This window comes from Vitis vinifera, chromosome 18, assembly GCF_030704535.1.
Source record: "Vitis vinifera cultivar Pinot Noir 40024 chromosome 18, ASM3070453v1".
Taxonomy (NCBI): domain Eukaryota; kingdom Viridiplantae; phylum Streptophyta; class Magnoliopsida; order Vitales; family Vitaceae; genus Vitis; species Vitis vinifera.
In genome coordinates, this window is record NC_081822.1 from 28,824,729 (window position 1) to 28,830,797 (window position 6,069).

The window sequence follows — 6,069 nt, forward strand, 5'->3', positions numbered from 1 at the left end:
GAGATAATTGAAAGATGATTTGAAGTCGTTTTTAAAGATACGAAGATGTTCTTAATCTACTTTCAAGAGTTTCTCTTCAACTCTAACTTAGGTCTTATAAATTGTCTTCTAAAACATGCTATAAATTAATAAGGATGCAAAAAGATGCAAAGGATAAGATATAATATGATTTAGGTGTCCTCCTTAAGGGTGATCACAATCATAATAATAGTCCAAATGTTTTGTTATAACTATGATGGCCACACTTGCTTATATGATAAGTAGTGATGGGACATAGCAATTGATATGTTTAATACTTATTAATTTACATCCTATCACTAGTGTCACCTAAATAAATAAATAAATAAATTGTAATAAAAGGAATATAGGAGGTGGCTAGTCCCAAAAAATGAAGTAAAATAAATAATTCAATGTAACAATTTTTTAATCCAATTAGTGCTAGCCACCAAGGAAGCCGGTGAACAGGTGGCAAATGATCCATTTTTATCTCAATACTACCAGAGCCAAATGATATCCTCCTCTACCTCAGTATTTTTGCCTTGAAAAACTAACTGCAACCTTCTCCCTTTGAAGAAATTAAACACAGGTATGGGGTTCATTTCCTTGGTTTTTTGTTTTTTTTTGTTTTTTTGTTTTTTTTAATTCAATTTCCTCCCTTTAAATTTTATTATTATTCACAATCCAATTTGAAGAATTGGGTCTTTTATTTGGCATATGGAATTTGGAAGACCCACTTAAATACATCGATTTGAGTCACAACATTTTGTTTTTTCATCTCTCAGATCCACCAGGTTGGGGAACGCATTTGAGATAAGTATTTTAGAATCATTTGGAAAGCATTGGAATAGAATGATCCATTTACGTCAAATTGCAGGACCATTCTGCAATTGAGACATTGAATGATCTTCTTCGGCAGAATTTTATGAAATGATGCTACTTCTGTTTTCTTTTTCTTTCTAATTAAAATTTCTCAAAAATATATCCTGAATCATACAGAAGTAATTAAGTGATATATTTCTCTATATATGGGATTGAAAAGTGCTTAGTCTTGTATTTTAGGTAGCATATTTTCCATGGATTCCATGAAAGGACAAGGAGGCATCCAGATGCTGCTGACTGCAGAGCAGGAGGCCCGACAGATTATTTCCAATGCTAAAAACTGTAAAACCCCAATCCTTACATATCTCTTTCCAAAATTACAGTACTCGTAATCCGAAATGATGCTATGATTGAACAATGTGTTTCAGTAAAGTTGACGAGGTTGAAACAAGCTAAAGAAGAAGCTGAGAGGGAAGTGAAACTCTACCACTCCAATATGGAAGCTGCCCACCAGAAGAAAATTTCCGAGGTATCAGCACAAATATTGTCATTGCCAAAGGTTTTAGAATGACAAGGTCTAACTTCACTTTTGATTTATATAGACGAGTGGAAGCAGTGGGTCAAATGTAAAACGGCTTGATGAGGAAACTGCAATGAAGATTCAAAGCTTGAAAGAGTCTGCTTCTAGGGTTTCATCAGATGTTGTTGCCACGCTCATCAAGCATGTCACAACGGTGAAAGCTTGATATGTGGTGTTCAGTACAACTACTTCATCAGTTACATCGATTAAAGCGCGACCTACTTTAGGTCTAGGGCTTCTACTTTTATGGTCTTTTCTAAAGTGATTTAAATAACCACTTTTCTCTATGTTATTCTTTCTTATTTATTTTTAGGTTCTCAGTTGCAGAGTATGAGGCATATGAAAAATGAAAATTGCAATAAAGGAAGAATGAGAGATGAGAGTTATGGAATAAGCTGCCAGCCTTCTCCAGACAGATTTTTTAAATTAATTCATGTAGTCACCTTGATGAGTTGATTACTTAATATAAATTCCATGGAGAGCGAAATAGCAGATGAGTTGTTGCAATTTGAATGATTTGTAACAACTGTCACGTGATTTCTTTGAGGGATCGATTAGAAAATCTCATAAGACTGGACGTTACAAATTTTGAAAATTTATGTGTGGACAGATTAAATAGAGGCTAAAAGAACTTAATTTTCTTTATTTAATTTGTTATATTTTCTCTGTAGATAAATGCAGATCATATCAAGTGATTCTCTAGTTAATTTCTTTGATACCCTTGAGAACATAAGGCGTAATTTTTATTTTTATTTTTATTTTTTACAAAATTAATGACATGATTGATTCCCCTACATTTCTTTAGGGAAGCTTTTTACTCACTATATATGTTTGAAGAAGTAAATCAGACATATAATGCCTCATAAATAATGTTGCTTATCTTCTTGGTAATACAGCTGCTGCTGCTGCGGTATCTAAGAATTGAATAGATAATGTTGTTTTTCCTATTCTAGCTTCATTTAATCCTTAGAATGGAGGAGTGAGACCAAACTGATTAATGTTGGAAGAATATAAGGCCTGTTTATTACTTGTTCAATTATATATATTTATTTTAAATAAAATAAATCAATATTTATGCTTTTATAAGATATTAATATCCATATTTTTATAATTAATATTCATAAAAAAAATATACTAATTCTAAGTAATAAATTTATTTGTTAAACATTCATATTTTTCAAAGTATTATAGGGACATAAATTAACTACAAAGATATTTATTATAAAAGATGAGTTGTGAATGTAGGATCATAGTTATAAAATATACGTTCGCTAAACATGAATAAATAAGGCAAAAGAAATTTGAGATTAAAAATAAGTTAACAATTTTAACATAATATTTAAAGTTAATTTTTATTTAAAATTGTGATATTAAATTATTTTATCAAACATGTTTAAACTACTTAATAACTTAAGTCATTAAATTATATTAAACTGCATAACACCTTCTTAATTTCTAATTTAGAGTCATTGTTGGGTTAATAAGTTACGGTACTTTACACCTCAATCACAGGCCATTTTGATTCTAACCATGACCCATTTAGATTCTGATTCGCATTTGAAAGTTTCAGAACTGAGATAATGGAGGTTTGCCTCTTCATTATATGACAGTTGGTAGTAAGGCTTATCAACTGATCGCATTGCTGCTCTTATACATCGATTCTTGTCATATCTTTCTTTCTATTCTTGAGGTTTGAGACAGGTAATATTAATTTCTTGGGTTTTTTCTTGGAGTTTTGACAGTGAATTATGTTCTTATGTCATTGATCTGAGATAATTTTAAACAATCTCTATTTCATCTTTGCATTTTAAGAGCTTTGATCTGGACTGCACTGAAAATCAAATGTTTTGTGTGAAAAAAAAAATTATTATTAAATCACCAAAATCTACAACCAAGTACGTCTTTTCCCAAAGAATACGTAGATACTGAGAAATTAAATTTTAGAGGAATAGCCAGTTCTGTTGGAAACGTATGCAATGTAATCTTCTTCTTTCCTGCAATGAGAGGAAAACCGTTTTGATCAACTGATTTGTTAGGATACCACAATTATCCCCTGTTTTGATCAACTAATTTGTTAGGATACTACAGCTATCCCCAGTTTCATTGGAAAAGTATGCAATATCCCCTGTTTTCAGCATGTTCTTGGGATTTGGTGTTAGCCTAGGAAGTTTGTCCAATGTTGTTGGCTTGGGATTTTGTGTTACTCAAAAACCACAGAAAAAGGATTAATTTGATCCCACCAACCTTGGTAGGACCATGGAGGAAAATATCGAGATATTTCGATGATATATCGCCAAAACATCTGTGTGTCAGTACATGTGGAAACAAAATTTTCCACAGAAATAACGGTGGTCAACGTCGGCATTAACCGAGGCAAATCTCAGCGTTGACCAAGTCAAAGCTCAAAAATGGGCTATTTACATGCTGCCCAGGGAGTTTTGGTTGGGGGAGCATCCTTGTTAATATTCCTACACCATATATACATATATTAAAAGTTTTCATATACACAAAATCTTAAAACAATACTTTAAATAACAAATTAATTATAATTATTTTATGATTAAATAATTTTTTTCATTTAATTGAGTAACAAAAAGTTGTTAATATCATTAATATATTAATTAAATATTAAAAAATTATACATTTATCATCATTTATTTTGTATCATTTAATACATATCATTAATATATTAATTAAATATTAAAAAATTATACATTTATCATCATTTGTTTTATATCATTTAATACAATTAAATTAAATATTCATAATTTTAATATTAAATATATTTTAAAATTAAACATATTATAATCAAATATCACAATATTATTATAGAATAATATTTGATGTGATTTAATAATCAATGTACACTTATATATATTAATTTCTTCAACAAAACAACTTTAAAATGTCTTTTATACTTCTAATTTCATTTCTAACAGCTTTATTTTATATTTTCAAAAGTTTTGATCAATTTTAAATCAATCGATATTTTGTATCAAAATATCCGCCGATATATCCAATATATCCGTAAAATTGAACTACTGATATATCTGTGATTATCGATATTTTCGTCATTAGGTAGGACATTATTGCAGGAAGGAACATCTTATAATAGAAGTATAATATCTCCAAATGTGGGTTTACAAGGAGGCTTTGAGAGTGAAATACAAAAATACTTTTCACTTGTTTATTTGCAGAACATGCAATTGAATGTGGACAAACCTCAAAAACTGATGCCAATGCCATACTTTGATGGCATTGGCATGAAGATCGATTCTCCTACCTCAAACCCCTCTTTTTGTTACCCAAGCAGATGACCACAAAAATTAATTTTCAAGACTCTATGATCTTGATGGCTATAGCTTATACCATTTCAAACCATGGTTGTGCTAGGTAGTCTCAGCATGGTTGTTATTCAGGAAACCTTTGATACAATTTGAGGCCATCCATAGATTATGATCATTTAGTACTTTAGTTTGTGCCCATAGTAAAAGGCAAAATGAATGAATCAGTTCCCAACATGCTCTGATTTAGTATTTCGTGTCTGTTAATGCGACTTTCATTTAACCTTTAGTGGTAGTTCTTTTTGAGTTATTATTAGAATTTGAATCAATGGTAGCAATTTATTTTTTAGTCATTTTGCATTTGTCTAAAGTCCCCACTATCAATTTCCAACTTGAAGACATATTAAGGCAGATGGATTGGTTGTGCTTTCCACATGTTCTTCTTGCTTAATCCATTGAATACTTCTTGTATATTCCTTGCAATTTACAAAAGACTTTCCAAGTGTCCTCCAAACTATAAAATATTTATCATGAAGCCACAACTTTACCTTAAGAATTATTTAACTCTTTTACCATCTTCCTGATGTTGCCAAGTTCACAACCATTGTCTTCTTATAAATGCCTTCATTAATTTGATATCAGTGTTTTGGCTCTTTAAAAGTGCACACAAACTCTAGCAGATGGGAATCAATTATAGCATAAATCTTTTATTTTTTTTCGGCACAGGATATTAACATTCATGTTACAGTAGTTCCTATTAGCTTTTCACTGACTACTTTACACAATTTCAAATGTTAAAACAACTCTAATGGAAAATTTTTGAATTATCCATCTAGGATACGATTAGATTTATAACCTTCACTAGGAAGGTTATTCATGAAAATATGTCCTCTTTCCCCCTTTAGCCAATACTCTAGGCACCTAAATTTTGGGTCCAAACTCATGTGTTCTGATTGAAATAAGATTAGCTAAAAGTAAACACAAGACCAGCTATGATACATAGTACTAATACATAAATGTTTTTTTGTTACTTTCTTATAGATGGTACTAATACATAATTTTTTTTTTGTTACTTTCTCCATTAGAAAACAACTTCTCTAAGCTATATCTTTAGAGAATGATTCATGTTTTAAATTTTTATGTGCCTTTGAATTTGAAATGTTTATCTTATCTTAATTGGATTTCTTTCTTCTTAATTTAATATAATATATCTGAAGCTAGAGAATTTATGACCCATTGTGATTTCTGAAACCCCATTTTCATATATTTAGATGATTTTCAATTATTTCATTACATGTCATGAGGCACTTTAAATTGGAATCATAATTTAGTTAGGAAATCCTTTGATATATTGGATGGTGTTAAGGAGATTTTTCTCAAACAAGG